The sequence below is a fragment of the Lutra lutra genome, chromosome 8 (genome assembly GCF_902655055.1).
Source record: "Lutra lutra chromosome 8, mLutLut1.2, whole genome shotgun sequence".
In the NCBI taxonomy this organism is placed as follows: domain Eukaryota; kingdom Metazoa; phylum Chordata; class Mammalia; order Carnivora; family Mustelidae; genus Lutra; species Lutra lutra.
Window position 1 is genome coordinate 89,534,457 of NC_062285.1, and position 22,538 is coordinate 89,556,994.

Consider the following 22,538-nt stretch of genomic DNA (forward strand, 5'->3'; position numbering starts at 1 on the left):
TGTAAAATGGTGCAGCTGTCTTGGAAAACTGTGCCTCAAAACATTAAACATATAATTACCATATGACCCAGCCATTCCAGTCCTGGACATGCACCCAAAATAATTGAAAACATATGCTCACACCAAAACCTGAGCACAAATGCTCATAGCAGCATTATTCATAGTAGTCAAAAAGTAGAAATAACCCAGTGTCTACCAACTGATAAATGGATACCCAAGATGTGGTATATACGAGCAGGGGATTTCCTCTTTCAATTAAAAGATACCTTAGGACATTTTTAAATTTTCTGATGGTCAAATGATCCTTTATTGAAATGTTTTCCTTTGTTGTTTTTCATTCCACTGCACCACTGTTGATGTCATCTATGACGTCATGGGGGTAGCAGCCATCAACATTGTTGCCCACAGACTGGGCAGTCCCCAGGATCTTAATGGTTCCAGAGAGTTCTCTGGCTAAAGACCGGTGCCACATCTGGTAGGCAATGTTGACAATCTCATCAAAAGTGATGCTGCCACCGTGCTTCACGTGTTTCTGCATCTTTCTGTCCCTTGGTGATTCGCTCATCAGGGTAGAGGCAGAAGGTCCCACTTCAATCTGGGCCTGTCGGTTATGAGTGGTCAGTTTCACCGTCATCCCTAGACCCTTCCAATCACCAGTTGGTTGCCTTGGTGAGGTCATCACCAAACTGTTCTGGAGACTGCCCCAGAAGGCCGAACTTGAGGGCCAGGGCAGATGTGGCACTGACTTCCCCACCAGTGTACGTCAGGTAAAAACTTTGATCTCACCAAGGTTGAACTTAGGTGGCATGGTGGAGGCGGCTGGCTCGGATGAACCCGGATTCAGGTGGCCCAAGACAGTTGCACATTCTCCTGCTTCAAGCCAAAAGCCAAAAGCTTAAATTTTAATTTTAAAATTAATTTCTCAGGGTACCTGAGTGATTCAGTTGTTAAGCCTCTGCCTTTGGCTCAGGCTGTGATCCCAGCATCTTGGAATAGAGCCCCGCATCAAGCTCCCTGCTCAGCTGGAAGTCGGTTTCTCCCTCTCCTACTCCCCCTGCTTCTGTTTCCTTTCTTACTCTCTCTCTCTGTCCAATAAATAAATAAATTCTTTACAGAATTAAGATAATCTGCTCATCTTTTTTTCCCCAAAGTTGATTTCCTCAACTTCTGACAAAATATTAAATCATTACAAATATTTCAGGCCTACTAAAAATGAAGGCATATTGTTTTGAAGTGTACATAATTTTGAATGTATGTATTAAATCAAACATGTTTATTAAATTACTCAGCTCTCTATATTTATGGGTATTTTTTATCCTACGTGTCAAAGGGTAAAACACGTTAAAATGTCCCACAATTGTGTTTCTGGAATTTTCTCCGTGTGTTTCGATAGTATCTGGCTCTGTATAAAGCTATACAGTGTTTATGAATAAACTCATATGACTCATCACGATACAGCTTTATCCATAAAATGGTGGTATGGGGCCCACTTACTGCTTTTGCCCTACGGTATAGCTTATTCAATATTACTTCTCGCTTTGTTTTTATTTTCCTTCCTCGATGTATCTTTGCCTATCTGCTTTCTACTTTCTTTTTTTTTTTTTTTTTGTCATTTTGGCTTGAGTTTGTTTTGTAAACGGCACAATCGTGTGTGCGTCTGGGTGTGCATGCGTAAATAGGTATGTAACCAATCTGAGAATGACTGTCTCTTGCTAGGAAAATTTAAGAAGTTCAGCCCATTTTCATTATTATAAACGTACCTGTTACTGTAGCATGTTACACATATGTTTTGTTTTTATTCATCATTGGTTTCTGTATTATAATTGCAACTGATTGACTGTGTTTTGTTTTGTTTATAACTTCTTCAAGAACTTTCAAAATTATCCAACTGTTTCTCAGATTTTCAATGGAATAAATCACAGAAAAAAATGAGTACATTTAACAGCATAGACATGAAACCATATGTGTTTAGCATTGAAAAACATCACAAACTAAAGGATAACTGGCAAAGTATTTGCAACAAACGTGATGTATACTTGCCCTATGGATGAAATCATGAAAAACTGGGTACAACAATCGAAATTGTACTTAGCTACAAGAAACAGAAAAACCTACCATGGTGGCTTCATAGGTGAAGGGACTGTTTTACTCAGGTAACAAGAAATACTATAGGAATCAGTCCAAACTCCAGATACCACAAACGTCCAAGGCTTAACCCTTCTGACTCTCACATTCTTAGCATGTAGCTTTTATTTTTCTGGTTTCAAAATGACTGCTGTATCTCCCCGCAGTTCAAGCAGGAAGAAAGCAGAATGTGGAGAATGTGCCAGAAGACTTATTTCTCATGTCAACAAAAAAAGGTAGAAATCAAAATTTAGCTTTTGTCCCCTCCGCAGTGGAGTCAAGTAAGGAAGAAAAAGGTTGCAAATGGAGATTAGGCCTGCCAAAATACAGTATCAGCCACATAGACACCAAAAGAAAACAGACAATACATAAAATAAAAAAAAAATTAAGACATAAAAGTCATACAAAAATAATCAAGTTCAATAGTAATCAAAGTGGTTTTTGAAAAGCTGGCAGTTTTCAAAAAGTTCTTTACCCTTTGACCTATCCATTTTTATTCCAGGGCTCAGTCCTAAGGAAATAACTATAAACACAGACAAAAATTTGTCTTCTAGACTGCTTATCAGTGTTTTAAAGAACATTTTTTTAGTTGGATACGATCTGAGTATTTGTCTACGTTGGTTAGCTTCTTGTAAGTTGCAAGGAACGGATGCATTCTCCGGTTGTCCTTTGTGTTGCAAGAATATAGGTAAAGCAGAGGAAGAACAGAATAATCTCATCAGCCACAAAGCTAGGAACAGGACGCACAGACCTCAAGCAGCACTAAAAAGCTATTCTGATAAAAAGCAGCTCTATTAATCTTGTTATCTCATCCCTTAAGAGTAGCTGTCTGTTGCTTTCTAAGCAAGGCGCTGCTATTGGGGTGAGCGAACTTCTGTTTCTGCCCCTTCTGCTTCCAGTTCTCTTTCCACTGGCGTCTAACTCAGTTTCTATACTATCAGCTCTCCACAAGCCTCTCTGTCTCGGCCTTTGCTTACTCTTGCCGTGTAGTCTTCCGGTATGTTTCTCCTTACTAAGGCTCTCTGATTCGGGAGCTCTGTGCACCCAACTCAATAAGGAGATTGACATGAAACACAGACCAAATCTCGCTGCTTACAAAAGGGTTTACTCTGTAAGTATTAATGCTCTTGAAAAACACTGCACAGATTTCAGGCTACTGTCTTACAGTCTTTTGTAATTTTATTTCAAGTTTTTCCTAAAGAAGCAAGCCATGATAATTACAGAGCACTCAGGAAATACAAAAAACATACAAGAGAATGAAATGAACCACAACCCAAAGATAACAATTATTGACATTTTAGTGTTTTTCTTAAAGCCCTTTGATCTGAGATCATATATATATATATATATTTTTTTTTTTTGCATTTTTCCCCTGATTTTGGGGGGGGATTCTATTATTTAAATAACCAAAGATTAGACTATTTGTGACCAAATATAAAAATGAACTAAATTATACACTTTTGATTATGTGCAACATGACAGATCCAGTATGACCACAAACAGGGCATCAAGCACTTTTAGTATCTTTCCACTTAAAATACAACTTCAGGCATTCAGCCCCATCTACTTGTTGCTTTTGCATAATGCTGATCTGAACCTTACCTTGAAATTGCATATGAAAACGAAGTTTGCCAGGAGTATTCATGGTGTAAACGGGAAGACTAGGGACGTGTTTGACCTATGTAAGGGCTCTCAAGGATGTTTAAACACTTGAACAGCATTCTTAAGTGTTTATATACTCATTAATTACTAGTTTTCAATGACTCTTCTTTGTTCATTAGTTTGTCAAGTAGAGCAAGGAATAGGGAGAGAGGAAAACAAGTTTACATTCTGAGGCATGCTTCATAATTCCAAACCAAAGCACGGTGTCTAGTGTTTTCTTCACTTGTCTTAATGGTCCAAGTAGTGTCTAGAGTTACTAAATAAACATTTGTTGAGTGAAACCAAACCATTGAGTCTTCAAAGTCACATTTAAGGTGAAGAGCATAACTCGAGATTTAACTCTCTTGTCCTCTCCTTTAGGAAGCGCTGCCTAGTTTTCAATCAAATTTTACATTCCTTGACTACATTTCTCCTAACATGCATCATGAAAGTAGATTCTATTATAACTGTATTCTCAATTGATAGTGTAATATTTAACCCCTAACATTTTCTCAGTGGATATTTGTTGGTTGAGTGGAGGCATCAACTTGCAGGTTAGTGGATACTTAAAATTTTTAGAATTTTAAAATTTGATACCACATTTTTTTATTCTCCATTTCTTTTAGGGCATGCTATTCTGCTTTTGGGAGGTGGTCATTACCCTTATGATTACATGAAGTCACTACACTGAGTGAAGCAAGACACGAAGAGGATCTTTCCAGGCAGCTAAAATAGTTATCAAGAAAAACCTTCATCAAGATAAAAAGCTTCTGCACAGCAAAGGAAACAGTCAACAAAACAAAGAGGTAACCCACAGAATGGGAGAAGATATTTGCAAGTGACACTACAGACAAAGGACTGATATCCAAGATCTATAAAGAATTCCTCAAACTCAACCCTCAAAAAACAGAAATCCCATCAAAAAATGGGCAGAAGACATGAACAGACACTTTTCCAAAGAAGACACACAAATGGCTAACAGTTACAGGAAAAAATGTTCATCATCATTAGCCATCAGGAGATTCAAATCAAAACCACATTGAGGGGCGCCTGGATGGCTCAGTGGGTTAGGCCGCTGCCTTTGGCTCAGGTCATGATCCCAGGTCCTGGGTTCGAGCCCCACGTCGGGCCTTCTGCTCAGCAGGGAGCCTGCTTCCTCCTCTCTCTCTGCCTGCCTCTCTGCCTACTTGCGATTTCTCTCTGTCAAATAAATAAATAAAATCTTTAAAAAAAAAAAAACAAAACCACATTGAGATACCACCTTACACCAGATAGAAAGGCCAAAATTAACAAGACAGTAAACATCAAGTGTTGGAGAGGATGTGGAGAAAGGGGAATCCACTTACACTGTTACACTGTTGGTGGGAATGCAAGTTGGTACAGCCACTTTGGAAAACGGTGTAGAGGTTCCTCATAAAGTAAAAAATAGAGTTACCCTATGACCCAGCAATTGCACTACCAGGTCTTTACCCCAAAGATACAGATGTAGTGAAAAGAAGGGCCATGTGCACCTCAATGTTCATAGCAGCAATGTCCACAATAGCCAAACTGTAGAAAGAGCCAAGATGCCCTTCAAGAGATGAATGGATAAAGATGTGGTCCATATATACAATGGAATATTACTCAGCCATCAGAAAGGATGAATATCCACCATTTCCATCAACATGGATGGGACTGGAGGAGATTATGCTGAGTGAAATAAGTCAAGCAGTGAAAGACAATTATCATACAGTTTCACTTACTTGTGGAACATAAGGAAAAGCATGGATGACATTAGGAGAAGGAAAGGAAAAATGAAGAGGGAGGAAATCAGATGGGAAGTGGACTAGGAGATACTATGGACTCTGGGAAACAAAATGAGGGTTTTATAGGGGAGGGGGTTGGGGGGATCGGTTAGCCCAGAGATAGGTATTAAGGAGGGCACGTATTACATGGAGCATAGGGTGTTATATGCAAACAGCGAATCATGGAACATGGAACACTACATCAAAAACTAATGATGTACTGTATGGTTGCTAACATAACATAATTTTCAAAAAGAAAAATGATACAGGTAGATCTATATGTGCGGGCAAGCTATATCTGCAATTTAGAAACTTTGTACAGGCACTAAGCAAAACCACATTGTATCAACATTATAGGGTAGAAATAAATTCACATTGTCACAATTAAGCTAATCTATTTTAAGATATTCTGTAAGGCAGACTTACCCTTAATTAGAATGCTTTTCAATCTTTTCATCCTTTTCAAGCAGTAAAGCTTTTATTAAGCAAAGAATATAAATTTTTAACAAGGATCTAACATTTACTAAATATTTTAAAATTCTCTTTCCTCAAATTCTTAATGCATTTTATGCTTCTTATTTGACACTTTTCACAGTGACCAGTCAATGACATAAAAGGTGAATGTGTTTGTATCCTCACAAAAGAATGAACACTTGGATAGAAAGAACCATTTTCTTATTAATATGTACTACCTTTATCCTATATTAATACATTTCTCATAAAAGAATCATGATAATTTTAATAGAACCAAAATAGTCTCATTTCTTTGCAGAGAATCACTGCATAATCACCCTAGAAAAGGCAATACTATAGGAATAAAGAAGCGATGCCAGGGCTTGGTGGAGGGGAGCAGTGGTTGACTACAAAGAGGATTCATGGAGGAATTTTAGGCTGATAGAACTGTTCCGTATGATACTGGGATGGTGGATAAATGACTCTGAATTTGTCAAAATCCATAGAACTATACATCATAAAATGAACTTCAATGTATACAATTAAAAAATATCCACCAGGGGGCGCCTGTCAGTTTAGCGTCACCCTTTAGCTCAGGTCACGATCCCAGGGTCCTTTGATCCAGCCCAGCCCTGAGTCGTGCTCCCAGCTCTCCGGGAAGTCTGATTCTCCCTCTCCCGCTACCCCCTGCTTGTGCTCTCTCTCTCTCAAATAAATAAATAAAGTCATTAAAAAAATGACTTAAAAGGCGCCTGGGTGGCTCATTTGGTTGAGCGACTGCCTTCAGTTCAGGTCATGATCCTGGACTTCCAGGATTGAGTCTGGCATTGGGCTCCCAGCTCCTTGGGGAGTCTGCTTCTCCCTCTGACCGTCTCCTCTCTCATGCTCTCTCTCATTCATTCTGTCTCACATAAATAAATAAAATCTTTAAAAAAGAAAAAAGAAAAAAAATGACTTAAAATGACTTAAAAAAATTAGGGGATCTCAAGATGGTATGCAGACTTTGACAGATGACTCTAAGTGTATTACAAATGGATGAGAGAACATCAGGAAGGGGATGGGGGAGAAGGAGCTCACTAAGTAACTTTGGTAACCACTGTTTGGACTGGGAATTGTAGGGTTAAAGACAAAAGATGCTATATGCAAACACTGTTCTCCAGTTAGTAAATTTGTTCCTCATGGGGTTATAAGTTAACAATTCTGAAACTGTTTTACATGTAAAGTAAGCAATAATGGACAAACAAGTAACAAGATGGTGGAGAATGGGAACCAGATTTCCCACTATCAGAGAGGGAAGTTACAGATAAGCAAAGGGAAGTAGAAGAAACCTTACAGTACTAGATTAGAGCCATTAACTCATATTTATCTTTAAATACATATATCTCATACATCTCCACATTTAAATTATGAACATATATAGCATACATCACTATGAATTTGTATTTAACTTTAAATATTTACATATAACATATATTCTATATTATAATGGATATAGAAATAATAGGTGTATCTCTACATATTATATATTATAGTAAATATAATAAGATACAGAAATAGTAGAAATGTGTAGAACCATGAGTTAATATTTTTTCATATATTATTTAGAATATTTTATTTAAGTATTATATTATGTATTATGTATCTACTATAATATGTATTTATATATTATATCATAATTATATGTGTTTTATATATCTATATGTTCTAGCTCTGCTCCAGAGAGGGCCTAGAAAGTGACACTGAGTATAGGATTGCGAGAGAAAATGCAAGATGCCCAAGTAAATTTGAATCTCAGAAAAACTGAATATACCCACTTTCATAAATCTGTAACGGAGCAAAATATCTGTGAAAGGGTAATGCCAGGGAACTGGAACTGGGTGGCTGGCGATGGAGGGGAGGAAGGCTGCTTTTCACCACACACCCTTTTACCAAATGCATGTGTTTCCTACTCACAAAATAAACAATTCAACAAGCAAAACCTTATAGGTGCCTCAGTAAATAAAGATATTTTCTAGAAATTGGGAGAAAAATAACATTTTAAACCTTCTCTGCTTTTTAGGGAAAGCTTGTACAATTGTACTGTAAGCCTCAGAGGCCACTGTTCTCTCTCCATGAGCAGTGTTCTCTGCCCTTCTGCAGACAGCTCGTGGTCTTGGGCAGTGTAACCTTTCCTTCCCAGACCTTCTTCCTGACCTGGGGAAGGGAGACAGCCTGAGAATCTGGATGGGGAGACAGGAAAAGGCTGTGCTCCCGGGGATAACGGCCATTTAATCAAAGTCTCCCCTTGAGTTCGAGAAGTGAGACTCTTATTCTCAGCGTTGACACATGGAAATCCCTTAATTAAACTCAGCCTGGGTACCGTGCCAGTCAGCTCAGGCTAGTGACAAGGCAACATGCTTTAAATGAGGTAGAGGAAACATTTTTTTAATGGAAGGAATAATTAGCCTGAGAAATTCACTGTCACAGAATCTCATAGAGACAAGGTAGCTCGCTTATCATAACCTGAAAAAGAGAAAGACAAAGAAAGGCAAGCTTTCAGCACTACTGGGATAAGAATGGCCTCGCAGGGACAGTGCAAGCCAGGGTGAAGCTTCCCAGGTCTCTTGAGGCATATGGTAATCGTCAGAAAGGAATGCCGAGGTCAAAAGAGATTTCCTCCCCATGAGCAAGAGCAAAAAACTATAGACCAGCAGCACCCTGCGTGGGGGAAGTGGGAGGGGACTGTCTGCCTCCTGCAGGTTTGGGCAGAGTGGGGAGCCAGAGATACTAGGAGTGAATTAAATAGTGTAACTAAACTTCTCCCTTGGTTGAAATCCCTGAAAAGGGAAACGAGTGTAACAGCCCGATGGTCCCACGTCCAGGTCAGCAGACACTGCACAAGGACCAAGCTTTCCTCCACGTGTAGGGACTCATGCCCTCCTCACGAGAGCCTTCTGTGTGGAGGACAAGGCCCTTAGTTTGATACGAAAGTTTCAGGGCTGAAGAGCAAAACTCCTGACTCCTATGCTCCAGTCTTGTTTCCTGAACTGCCAGAAGTCATGTAGAAAGATGTCAATTTTATCAAGCTTCCCCACATTCGTGTCCCCCTTCTCTGCTCTCTTACCTGAAGGGAGAAGTTCCTCACCAAGGGCTCAGATCTCACAGCCTTGGTAAGGATCGGCTGGAACTGGGCATCCTGCACTAGTGTGTGGGCAAGAGGAAACAACCTAAAAACAACCCTCACGTAGCTCAGAGAATGCACTGTCTGAAGCATCCCTTTAAAACAACAACCACCACAACAACATCAGGTCTTTGGTACTGTGGTGAGCTTCAGCCACGGACACCTTTTCTTTTCTTAATTTATCTTCCTTCCTTCCTTCCTTTCTTTCTTCCTTCCTTCCTTCCTTCCTTCCTTCCTTTCCTTCTTTCCTTCTTTCTTTCAGGCTTTATTTATTTGACAGAGAGAGAGACACACACACACACAGAGTGAGAGAGAGAACACAGGCAGGGAGAATGGGAGAGGGAGAAGCAGCCTCCCCGCTGAGCAGGGAGCTGGATGCAGGGCTCGATCCCAGGACTCTGGGATCATGACCTGAGCTGAAGGCAGATGCTTAACCACTGAGCCAACCAGGTGCCCCATGGACACCTTTTCTTGTGTTGCTTTGTTGGTGCTTTTATATGATGTCATGTGTCATGTGCTGTTGACTGGCAAGGTCACGGAATGCTGCACTCTTGATGACAAGCCACCAGGTCTGCCCCTGTGCAGCTCCGGAGTCTTCTCTGCAGCGGGAAAGGAATAGGAATTGTGAAAAGGGATACAATGGGGGTGGGGTGGGGCGAGATGTTCTACTGCTTCATGATGACTCCCCTGTGAGGTCTCTCCCTTCTGTGTGAAAGGCTAGATGCCCGATCATCTCCTCTACCTCGGTGCACTTGAAATCAACAGACTTTGTTTGAATTCTGACTTTGGCACTAGCATTCTTAGTATAAATTACTTAATAGCTCTAAAATTTTATGTCATCATTTATAAAATATCATTAAAAATGGCACTTGACTGGGGCACCCGCGTGGCTCGGTAGCTGAAGCATCTCTCTTTGGCTCAGGTCGTGATCCTGGGGTCCTGGGATGCATTCCTGAGTGGGGCTCCCTGCTCAGTGGGGAGTCTGCTTCTCCCTCTCCCTCTGCCCCTCCCTCCCCTTCATGTGCTCTTTCTCTCTTGCTCAAATAAATAAAATGGCTATCCACAAAGATGTTGGGAGGAATAAATAAAGGAATTAAAATTGTTGCCAAAATCATTTTGTCATTAAGTGCTTCATCTGAATGATATGGCATCTGAGTCTTTTTTAAAATATATATATTTTTTAAGATTTTATTTATTTATTTGACAGAGAGAGACATCACAAGTAGGCAGAGAGGCAGGCAGAGAGAGAGGAGGAAGCAGACTCCCTGCTGAACAGAGCGCCCGATGCGGGGCTCGATCCCAGGACCCTGAGATCATGATCTGAGCTGAAGGCAGAGGCTTAACCCACTGAGCCACCCAGGCGCCCCAGAGCACCTGAGTCCTAGCATCACCCTTTTACAAGTATCTAGATTCGTTCTTATCAAAGACAGTTTCTGACTGTTACTGGTTTGCAGTGGAAGGGAATACCCCACAGAGATGCCTAAGTAAATTTACAAAGGGTTTTGAAATATTCAGCAGGAAATTTCAGTGATAGAAGAAAAGGATTTTTCGGGGAGGACTTAGTATGTCACTCCTTGTATGTGTGACCTGTAAACCCTTAGGAAAGAATCAGTTACACTATGGCATTTGATACTTCTATGTTCAACAAGTGTTAGTTAGCAGAGTTAATTTATTAGTAATCATAAAGGACACAAAAGCAATTTCTATCTGCTTATAGCTTGGTGGCTTTTAAATTCTTATGCAAAAAAAAAACATTCTTATCCATTTTAATTAATCTCATAGAAATTTTCTTTTCAAATTAAAAAAAAAATGAGGGGCGCCTGGGTGGCTCAGTGGGTTAAAGCCTCTGCCTTCGGCTCAGGTCACGATCTTAGGGTCCTGGGATCGAGCTCCTCATCAGGCTTTCTGCTCAGCAGGGAGCCTGCTTCCCTTCCTCTCTCTCTGCCTACTTGTGATCTCCCTGTCAAATAAATAAATAAAAATCTTTAAAAAAATTTAAAAATTAAAAAAAAAATGACTCCTCTCCAACATCCTTGAATACCTTTGACAGAAGACAGTAATATCCCCTTTCTCTTAAAACAATATTCGTTTCAACATATTTGGCTAAAAACATGTGGAACTCCCAAATAACCTTCCCTTCAGATAATACAGAAAATCATACAGTTTGCAAACTATCTGTTAAAGACTCTTGGGATTTAGTAAAGAGGAGAACAAAAAAATGTGTCTAACTTTCCTTCTGGCCTGACTTCCTGTGATCCCTAGTTTCCTAGCCCAGATGGTAAAGACACAAAAACACCATTGTCTGGGGGGCACAACTTCTCAAGCTGTTTCTGCAGGCTTGCACTTAGCATCGAGCACAGGATCATTTCTCCCATTCTTGCTTTTTGGGTTTCTGGCAGCCTCGTGTCCTGTCCTTGCAACGTCCAAAGCCATACATGGGCTCATGGGCTCCATCTAGTGGTTGCTTCTCAAATAATCCAAGACTGGAAATGTTTTCTAGGTGGGTTCCAGGACATTTGATCCAACTTTTGTTTTGACCTATGGAACAATCTAGACCTAAGGAAATGAAGCAGAGCGTGCTTGGCACACAGCTCGTTAGTGGTGGAACTGTAGCTCCACCTCCAAGCCCCCTTTCTCAGCTACATTCACTGTGTTCCCACTCCAACCTGTCCCTCCTCCTCTGATTTTTCCCAGGTACACACTGTCCAGTGCTGGCAGACAATGGGCTACTCTCCAGGAAGATAAACATCCCGACATTCAATTCTAATGTGAAAATAAGCAGGATGCATAAAAAAGTACATTTGAAATTATTATAGATACAGCAATAGAAAAAGATATGTACTTCTGTTGGGTGTATGTAAAGGTTAGTATGCTTTTTTTTTTTAATTTTTAATTTTTTTTTAGAGACGGGGTTACAGTGAGGGATAGGGGAAGAGAATCCCAAGCAGGCTTCACACCCAGTGTGGAGCTAGACGTAAAGCTCGATCTCACGAGTCCGAGATCATGTTCTGAGCCGAAATCAAGGGTCAGACACTTCACCAAGCAAGCCACCCAGGTGCCCCAGGTTAGTATGTTTTAAAATTCAACAGTAAGCTTTGTTGAATTAATGAAAGACACAGCAGACTTCAGTGTAGGAAGAGTCAGTGGAGGAGATGGAAACCCGTTATCTTCCCAAATATGAAGGATTAGAGAAGATGGAGGAAGTTCCTAAGATGGGACATTTCAGGAATATGGAAATGCATGAAAAAAAGCATTCATATGATAAAGAGGTTGGTTGGAGCCCACAGGCAGATATTGGGGATTTTACAAATAATTTTTCCTTTATCATACTTACTGATAGATTGTTAAAGTGGCCATGTAAGTTTTGACATATGTTTACACCAAGAGAGCCATTGTCACGGTCAAGATAATGAACATATCCATCATCCCCCTCCCCCGCAAAATTTCCTGGTGCCCTTGGTGATCCTAAGTTTTCCCTCTGGCCCCTCCCTGCTCAGTCAGTGATCTGCTTTCTGTCACTATAGATGAGTTTGCATTTTCTAGAATATTAATACATTTAGAAGTTTTGTTTTAAAAGAACTTCAAACTCAGAAAAATTGTAAGAATAGCACAAGAACCCCTCTATACATCCTTGGTCAATTGTTAACGTTTGCCACATTCGTCTTATCATTCTATCTGTATACTTGTGCGTATCACTGTTATTATTTCGTTTCTGAACCAGTTGAGAGCACTGAAGACACGATGTCCCATTACCTTTTATTACTTCCTGGTGTATTCCCTTCAAACAAGGACACTTACATAACCAGAGTGAAACCATCAAGATCAGGAAATGAATATTGCTATAATATTGCCATCTGCCAATACACCCATGGACCCTTTTCAAATTTCAAAAGGCATTTCAATAATACTCTTTAAAATTTCAGAATCCAACCCAAGATCATGTGTTGTATTTAATCATTACGTCTCTTTTACTCTCCCTCAACCTGGAACATTTCCTTATTCTTTCCTGATCTTTCACAATCTTGACTTTTTTTTTTAAAGACAGCAGGCTAGGGGTGCCTGGGTGGCTCAGTGGATTAAAGCCTCTGCATTCAGCTCAGGTCATGATCCCAGGGTCCTGGGATCGAGCCCCAGAGCCCCACATTGGGCTCTCTGCTAAGCAGGGAGCCTGCTTCCTCTCTGCCTACTTGTGATCTCTGTCTGTCAAATAAATAAATAAATAAATCTTAAAAAAAAAAAAAGAAAAGAGAGCAGGCTAACTATTCTGTAGTATGTCCCTCACTTTGGGTTTGTCTGATGTTTTCTCATTATCAAATTCCAGTGATGCAGTGTTGGCTGGAATTTCATTGAAGGGGTGCTGTGTTTTCTGTTTACCAGAAATAACTTAATGTGGGTTTATCCTGTTACTGATAATGTTATATTTTATCATTTGATGATGATGGTGTTGACTAAGTTTTTCCACTCTAGTTAATTAGTATTTTGTACTCACTAACTTAATAAGCAGGGAAATATTTTGGGGAGCTCTTTGAGACTATGTCCATATCCTCATTAATTGTTCACATGCTGGTTTTAGCAACCAAGGATTCTATCTGAATTAGTTATTGCTGGATGGTTGCCAAGTCATGATTTTCTAATTCCATCATCCCTTCTGTATGTATTAATTGGCCTTCTACCATAAAGTAGAGCTTTCTCTTTTTCCTCACATTTATTCATATTATTTATATCTGTATGAATTCATGAATTTTGATTTTTTCAATGGATCATAACCAGTTAGTGTCACTAATTTTGATGCTCAGGCCGTCCCAGATTTGGCCAGAGGGAGCCCCATTACACCACATCCTGTGTCCTCCAGGCATGTCCTCCTACTTCTCTGAGTGCTTCTTTACTTCCTGGCACATAATTTCCAGACTCATCTTATTCTTGTCCTGTCCTAGCCCTGCAGTCAGACATTTCTCCAAGAAGCCAGAAACGGAGATGTGGATGCAGGATGCTCATGGCAACTGAGGCGCCATTGCTTCTAAGCCCTTCCCAAGTGCACATGACTAGGACATATGACACATCTCTACACGGGTATCTACTTCTACATCATCTCTCTCTCTCTTTTTTTATTTTTAAATTTTTTTAGAGAGAGAAAGAGTGCCGGTGGGGGAGGGGAGGGAAGAAGGAGAGGAAGAATCATAAGCAAGCTCCACATCCAGCATGTAGCCCGACTTGGGGTTCAACCTCATGGCCTGAGATGGTGATCTGAACCGAAATCAAGAGTCAGATGCTTAACTGACTGAGCCACCCGGGTGCCCCTATCCTCTCTCTCTCTTTCCCCATCTACCTCACCATCATGTTATCTATCTTAAAAAGCCCTGCCTTCAGACCAGTACCTCCAGTTCCAGTCCAGTCCCACAGCTTCTCCCTTCCACGCATGTGACGCCTTTCTCCAGTGGTGGGAAGCGGCTCGACTGTCCTCCTCCTATTCACTCACTTGCTTAATCCTCTTGCATGAAGCCCATCTCCCAGCTGTGCCAGCCCTCCCCTACCACCCAACTCTGAAACAGGGAAGGTGAAACAGGAAATGAGTTCTCTCTTCTCCTTCCCCATTCTCTCCATGCACAGTATTTTATTTTCTCTATTCAATATTGCCCCAATCTGTTCTCTCCCCTCAGATCTACCCCCACTGCCTGAGTTCAAGCCTTTGACAGATGCTGCTGCTCCTGGTCTTGCCTCCAGTAACACATCCTGCCCGTAGTGGCCCTGATGATCTTTCAGAACACAATGTGACCCATTACTCCTCTCCTTTAAACTCTCCAATGACTCCCCATTGCCCATGGAATTAAGTGAAACTCTCCTACCGTACCATGAACCAGGCCCGGTCTCTACCTCCTCTGTCATGTTTGCCTCCCCCTCCCTTGGACCTTCAGTAGAAATGAATTTGTGCCGTTGGTAGCATAGACCACCATTTCAGCATCATGCTCCCACAATTCAGCAACTTCTGCTCCTGGACTCGCCCTTACAAATCCTGCGTAGATGTTTCTGCTTCTAAGAAGCTTCTCTTGACACCCTTTCTCAACAGTTAGTTGTTCCTTTCTGCAGTCCTATTCCTTGTGTGCACATTAATGACTGTCCGGGTCACTCTCCACTGTATGTATTTCTTGTGTGGCTGTCTCTCCTACCAGGTAACCAGTCCAGGGAGCAGGAATGGACTCATTGGCCACTGTAGTTCTAGGATCCAGCCTAGTTTCTGCTGTGAGCTAGATACTTGATAAATGACACAGCAAAGGAGAATTTAGGGGGTATGGCGCTCTTTTGGCTCGTGGATGCGTGAATCCAATCTCTGCCTCTGTTGTCACAAGGGCCTCTTCCTGTGCGTCTGTGTCTTTCTCCTTGGAAGGACACCAGTCATATCAGATTCAAGGCCCACCCTAATCCAGTGGGACCTTATTTTTTTTTTTTAAGATTTATTTATTTATTTGACAGATAGAAATCACAAGGAGGCAGAGAGGCAGGCAGAGAAAGAGGAGGAAGCAGGCTCCCCGCTGAGCAGAGAGCCCGAAGCGGGGCTCGATCCCAGGACCCTGGGATCATGACCTGAGCTGAAGGCAGAGGCTTTAACCTGCTGAGCCACCCAGGTGCCCCAAGTGGGACCTTATTTTGACGTGATTTTCCGTCAGGACCCCATTTCCAAATTAAGTCACAGTGGCAGGTTCCAGGCAGACATGAAGTCTGGGAGGAAGGACACTATTCAACCCAGTACACCTAACTTTCGCTGGGGGCAGTGGGGGCACCCCCTCCGTCAGGACCCCTCCCTCTTTATGTCACATGTCAGGCCTACCCTTGTCACCGGGAACGTCACAGCCTTCCCCGGTACCCCCCAGCTTCTCACAGGGAAAGGAACACTGGACGAAACCATTCTCAAGGGTCACTTGTCAGACCTCATACTCGCATGAACTACTACAAGAAGTTTCCTTCAGAAGGAGTGTGTGAAGAACAGAAGCCCCACTCAGAGCCGGCAAGGAGTGTCTCAGGGGCAGCGTCCATAAGAGGAGGATTAGAACACCGCTGCAGAGAAGGTGGCAACCTCGAGCCCAGATGAGAAGCTCTTCAAGCGATTGGATAAAGTAATATTCTTAAAGAATCTGTTCAGAGACGGGGATTGAATACAGTTGTTAAAGGCTCCACCAGCCAACCTGCCCCTGAGATCTGAAGTCGCAGAAAACATAAGGAACTGAAATCAGCACGGATTCTCCCTTGGCCCCCGCACACAGTCCAGTGACCAGGGGACCGGTCCGGCTGAACCCTCTTAGGGTGTTTTGTCTCCTGTGGGCACTTTTACCCCTAAACCCCAGATCATGCCTTCTAGTACCTCAGGTTGCTGCTTTAAGAGGCAGAGATCTGTTACTGGCTAGTAGAAGGCTGTAAAGGACAATCAGCGGTTGGGGGAGGGGGTGGGTAGTGGTCAAGACAAGATTGACCGAATTCTGCTGCTCGGCCTCTCGTCTCCAAACCTCTACCCATCCCCCAACCTGGCAGCCGCCCAGGAGCATACCGTCCGTCCCCTGTAGTTTACTGCTACCAGGATTTGGGGGTGGGTGCCTTGTGATTTCCGACTGAGCACATGGAAAGTGACATTGCAGGGTTCCAAAGCAGAGAACATTCTAAACCATTTGAGAAGCTGCATTCCCAAGGCATTTGCCAAATGAATTTCGGCCGTAGCAAGAGCAGTGACAGCAGCAGTGGCTCCCCAGAAAAATCCAAAGAAGTGTTGGTCTGTGCAGTGTTGACACCATTGTCCCATGAATCCTTTCCAAAGAAGGCTGGAGGCAGGTGGCTCCCTGCCAAGGGCACTGAGCTGCAGAGAGAGGAAGGGTAGGAAGCAGTGCTTTGTATGCTGCTTGCTTATCAAGAGTCGTGCTGTTTCCTGTGTTCAGAGAATTGTGTGGTCTCTGTGGGGCACTAGGAAGCCTTGGAGGGGACCGTTCGTCTTACTGTCCTGCTCATCATTGACTTAATGCTAGCTTTATTCATTTCATTATATATTTATTGTGTATTTACTGCATTCTGGACCCCATGCTTAATCATAATCATAAAGGCTCACAGAGAGCAGTAAGGCTGCCTCTGTCCTGGAAACGCTCACAGCCCACCATGGCATTGGGATCAAGGCCCGCAGAGCACCCGCTAGAGAGGCTAGGCAGGCATGTGGGAAACAGAGAAACAAAGTTCGTCTTATTTTGTTTTAAAAAATGGTATGCTCCCCCCCCCAAAAAATCATACAGTCTTTTCATTGTAAGAAGTACCACTGTTATTGTTTAATTTTTAGGACAAATTCTTAAATTTGTAGGTTTTAAACTGGGCCGTGAGTGGGTGTGAAAAATATATACACAATTAACTCTAACACAAACAGAATGTGATCAGCACTGTAAGGGAGTGCCAGAGTGCTGAAGCATTGAGACCCACAGGGACCCCAAAAAGTCTTTCTGGAGGAGGTGCTAATGGAAGTGGACTTTGATGGACAGGTAGGAGGGGTTGGAGCCTGTGGTTTCTAAAATCATTCAAGGTCTTTCCCACTGATTTGCTGTGTGGTGGTGGGCCGAGTGGGCAGGGTGCTCCGGACAAAGGGACTGCTCTGGGAGCGGAGAGGTGTGCTGGGGGAACCCAGTTTTTCTTTGTGCTTGGAGAAGAAGGCACAGGGCACGTCAAGGAACTCGGAATCCGCACTGGTCTAGTTCGGTTGCATCTGGACGGGTTCTTCGTGCACCGCCTTTCCCCTTTACAGTCTCAGGCACTGTTTCCAACAGGAAAGTCTGGATAGACTACTTTCCTTTCCAAAAGGCAAGCTGCCCAGGAGTAAAGCCTGGCATGACCCTCCTGTACTTGACCTGTTAAGGTAGAGAGAAGTCACTCGATGGCTTTCTTGTTTGATGTGCCGAGCACTGGGCTCCACTGTCAGTGTTCCTGGATGGCTTCTGTGTACGTAGGGCTGACCTTCAGAGGATGACATCTGAGCTTTCGAACCTGAGTTTCCTGTGCAAAGTACAATGAGTTCCTGATGGTGTCCAGAGTTACAGACATTCCTGTTTGTCTGTGAGCTGCATGACTAATGGGCTTGGCCTCATTAAGAATGAAGTGGGCATATGAGAGCATTTGCCAGGGCATCAACTGGTTGGATGGAGGAAAGCCACCTGTGAAAATATCCCAAAGCTTCTTCCTGGTGCAGGGTAGACTCTGGTTCAAAGTGTGCTCTTGTCTGGGGTGCCTGGCTGGCTCTGTCAGAAGAGCATGGGACTTGATCTTGGAGTCATGAGTTCGAGCCCCACATTGGGTCTGGAGATTACTTAAATAAAGACAACTTAAAAACAAACAAACATAAACCAAAGGATGTCCTCGTCCTCGGCACTTTACGCATCATGGTGCAGATCCACACGCCCAGGCCTAGCTCCTGATGTGGCATTGTTCTCCTCTGTTCTGGAGAATCCCTGCCTTTCCCTTTGGGGGCTTACATGTTACTGAAACTCTCATGTGCATTTTATTCATGAGGTTATGATGGCTTCTTCCCATCCAAATTTATTTCCTCCTTGATCTTATTCCTTCTGCCCTATCTCCATTAAGGGTGAAAGCCCAATATCTACATAAGGGAATTTATAGTAACTCAAAGGGTTCAGTTCTTTTTTTTTTTTTTTAAGATTTTATTTATTTATTTGTCAGAGAGATTGAGCACAAGCATGGGGAGCGGCAGGCAGAGGGAGAAGCAGGCTCCCCACCAAGAAAGGATCCTGATGCAGGACTCCATCCCAGGACCCCAGGATCATAACCTGAGCCGAAGGCAGATGCTTAACTGACTGAACCACCCAGGTGTCCCTTGAAGGGGTCAGTTATAGGAGTCATGTGACCTGTTGACAGACATTTTGGGTAGTCACGGATAAAAAGGGAGGTAGGCATCAACCTACAGTAACAAACTCAACAGAGCGTTTTAAAGATGAAGACAGTTTGTGTTACTTTTTAAGGAGTTCGAAGATAAAAAATTTGCAAGTTTAAAACATACTTTCACACGGCTCCCTCTTGGGGACCTGCAAACAGAGTTTTGCAAGATGACTCTGGCTGCCAGTTAGGACAGGGGAAAAGTGTTAGATGCGAAAACCTGTTAACTGTTTCATGGACCAACATAAACGGAGTCATGGCGGGTGAGGTTTCATATTTGCATTCCCATGACACTGCTTATCCCCACTCCTCTTTGAATATGCACATTGACTTTGGATTTATGTAAGATTTTCCAGACGTTGTTGTATGTGAATGCAAAGACGGGGGAAGAGAAGCTGATTTGGTGGTAAGAAGCCAACTGTGTGGCCACGGCCGTTTATTTGACCTCTCTCAATACTTCCTTCCTTACTTTTAAAATGAGGAGATTGGGCTAAGCATCTTTCCATGTTTAGCCATTCGAGATTAACAGGAGAGAATGCTATGTGGAAGAGTAAATACAGTAGACCCTTGAACAACATGGGTTTGCCCCGCAAGGAGCCGTAGACATGTGTATTTTTTCCAATCATGATGATATAATACTCTAAATGTATTTTCTCTTCCTCATGATTTTCTTAATAGCATTTTCTTTTCCATAGCTTACTTTATTGTAAGAATACCGTATATAATACATGTACCATAGAAAATATGAGTTCATCGAGTGTTATCGGTAAATCTTGTTATCGGTAAATCTTCCCATCAACAACAGTCTATTAGCAGTTAAGTTTTCAGGGTATCCAAAAGTTATTCACAGATTTTTCAGCTGCACGGGGGGGTTGGTGCCCCCAATAGCTATGTTGCTCGAGAGTCAGCCATAGTGTCCTAGGACCCAGTATTGGCTTTGATCCTCACAGCTGTGTGAGCCAAATGAGATAATCTCTTTTCCCCAGACCTCACTTCATCTGTAAAATTATAAGATTGGCCTCTATATTCTTTATAGCCCCTCAGCTGTAATGTTTTGTGGTTTTCCTCAGTTAGGGTAGAAGTCTTATCCTTCCCTTTTGTGCTTTCGACTCCGGCTCTGGAGGGAGAGGAGAGGGAGGTAGGAGAGGCCTGCTACTAATCACTAATTTTCCCTCAGTCCCTCTCTGTTTTGTTCTCTCTCTCTTCCCACTCCCTTCTCTCTCCCTCCCTCCCCAGCTTTGTCTCCTACTGTTCTTCCAGAAAACTGGGGAAGTTTCCACATAACTGACTTTGCAGGCCTAGCTTTCCACAGAGAATCCCGAGACCTGGATATGGGCGAGGAGAAGGGTAGAAATTCTTAGGCCTTTGTCTTGTTTGTTTTTGAAGACAGTTTCATAAGCCCTGTGACTTGTAGGTGATTAGGCTCTCTGGGCTGTCAACGCTTTGAGCCTTGCATTGCTTAGGAATAGGTTTGGCTGAGAGTGACACAGAGAACCTAAAGTAGCAGCAGCTTTAAAAACCAGAGGCTTATTTTTTCCTCACGCAATAGTTCAAGGTTTGCAGTCCATGGCTGGTTCGGCTGCCATGAGCCATGAGGTCCTCAGGATCCCAGGCTCCTTTGGCCCCCCGTCCCACCATCCCTGGGTTGTAGCTCTTGACCTTTTGATCCATGCCAGGTAATATGGAGGGAAAGTGAGGAAGGGGCCTGGAAACTGCCGCCCTGCACTTATGCTCACGCTCCACTGGGCAGACAATGTGACCACACCCAGCTGCAAGGGAGGCTGGGAAGTGAAGCCTCCTTTCTGGGTGGCCAGGTGGCCAGGTATCTGGGCAAATATGGAGGACTCTTAGGGCTCCCTGGGTGGTGCAGTCAGTTGGCATCAGACTCTTGGGTTCAGCTCAGGTTGTGAGTTCAGGGTCATGAGATTGAGCCCCATGTGCTCAGCAATGAAGTCTACTTGAGTTTCTCTCTCTCTCTCTCTCTCTCTCTCCCCCCTTCCCCCACATAGCTGCTTGCTCTCTTCCTCTCTCTCTCTCTTTCTCAAATATATAAATAAATCTTAAAAAAAAAATGAGGACTCCTGTCAGCTGGGGGAAAGGGGAAAACGGATATTTTAGGGTTAACTAACCATCTCTGCTACCACATCCCTTTGACCAGCAAGTCTGGGATATATTCCCTCAATAGAGGGGAGGGGACTGAGTCCCGGGATTTCTAATATCCAGCATCCTTTAATTTCTCTTCAATCTTTCTTATCCTAAAAGACTCCCGGCCACTCCTTCTAGGCAGTGCCATGATCCAAGGACTCTAAGCCCACGTCTACATTGCGTGTGTGGAGTGCCTGCTCTGTGATGGGCACCGTATTAGATGAGGGGACCAGAAAGGTAGACAAGGTCCTTCCCCCGAGGAGTCTGCAGTCCAGCCGGCAGAAGCAGACATGTATGCCAGTTGCTCTTAATTTGTATAGAAGCACTGATAGACGCTTGAACTAGATACAGTGATACAAAAAATACAGGTACAGAAAAGAAATAGTTAATTCTAACTTCAAAAACAGATGGGGGAGGGCTAAGGAAATGCTTCATAAAGGAAGTCTCCATTAAGTTGAGTGTTTAAAGTTAAATTCCTTGAATGACAGGAACAGGGCATCCCTATCTTTTCTTCCTTTTTAATTCCTCTTCCATGACTAATATGTTTTGCTTGCAACCACCTGTATGGAAATAGAACTTGGCCACTGTCAAATTAAAAATACAGTATTGTCGGCTAAGCTTAAGTTACCAACTTGCATATTTGTACACATGGCAATTCCTGTAACCTTGCCTCTTAAGGAAACTAGACCAAAGACAATCAACTACAAAAATGTCCAAACCTTAATTCTAGGTAATGTTTATAGAATATGGTACAATGTTAACTCTGGTGGTGATGGGGGTGGGGGGCATTGTCTCTAGAAGAGGTAAAACAATCGCTTTTACCTGGAGAAATTACAGGATTCTAAACAAGAGCACTTGTAAGGGTTGCCTTGGTGGTTCAGTGGGTTAAGCTGCTGCCTTCAGCCCAGGTCATGATCCCAGGGTCCTGGGATCGAGTTCTGCATGGGCCCTTTGCTCAGCAGGGAGCCTACTTTTCCCTCTCCTCCCACCCCCTCCCATCTCCTTCCCACTACTGCTTTCTCTCACTGTCTCTGTCTGTCTCTCTCTCTCTCTCTTTCTCTCAAATATATAAATAAAATCTTTTAAAAAACCAAAACAAAAGCGTTTGTAAGCAAGATAATGGAACATGGCTTCACATTTACTGCATTGTTGAGCCATTGACTGCTCCACTACTAACAATCAATTTAAAATGTTTTTTTGTTCCTAGTTATGAGAAGGGGAGTGAAGGCTGAAAAGGAGACATTGATGAGCAATAGAACTTGATGTTTAGGAGAATTTAACTTAAAACCATAGTATAAATTTTTGAAAGATTAAAAATATGTTCA

The 22,538-nt window shown here is 42.6% G+C and overlaps 1 pseudogene; it reads right to left on the reverse strand.

Moving 5' to 3' along the window:
* Positions 1-334: 334 nt before the first annotated feature.
* LOC125106065 (60S ribosomal protein L12-like) lies at positions 335-808 on the reverse strand (annotated as a pseudogene).
* Between the last annotated feature and the right edge of the window lie 21,730 nt (positions 809-22,538).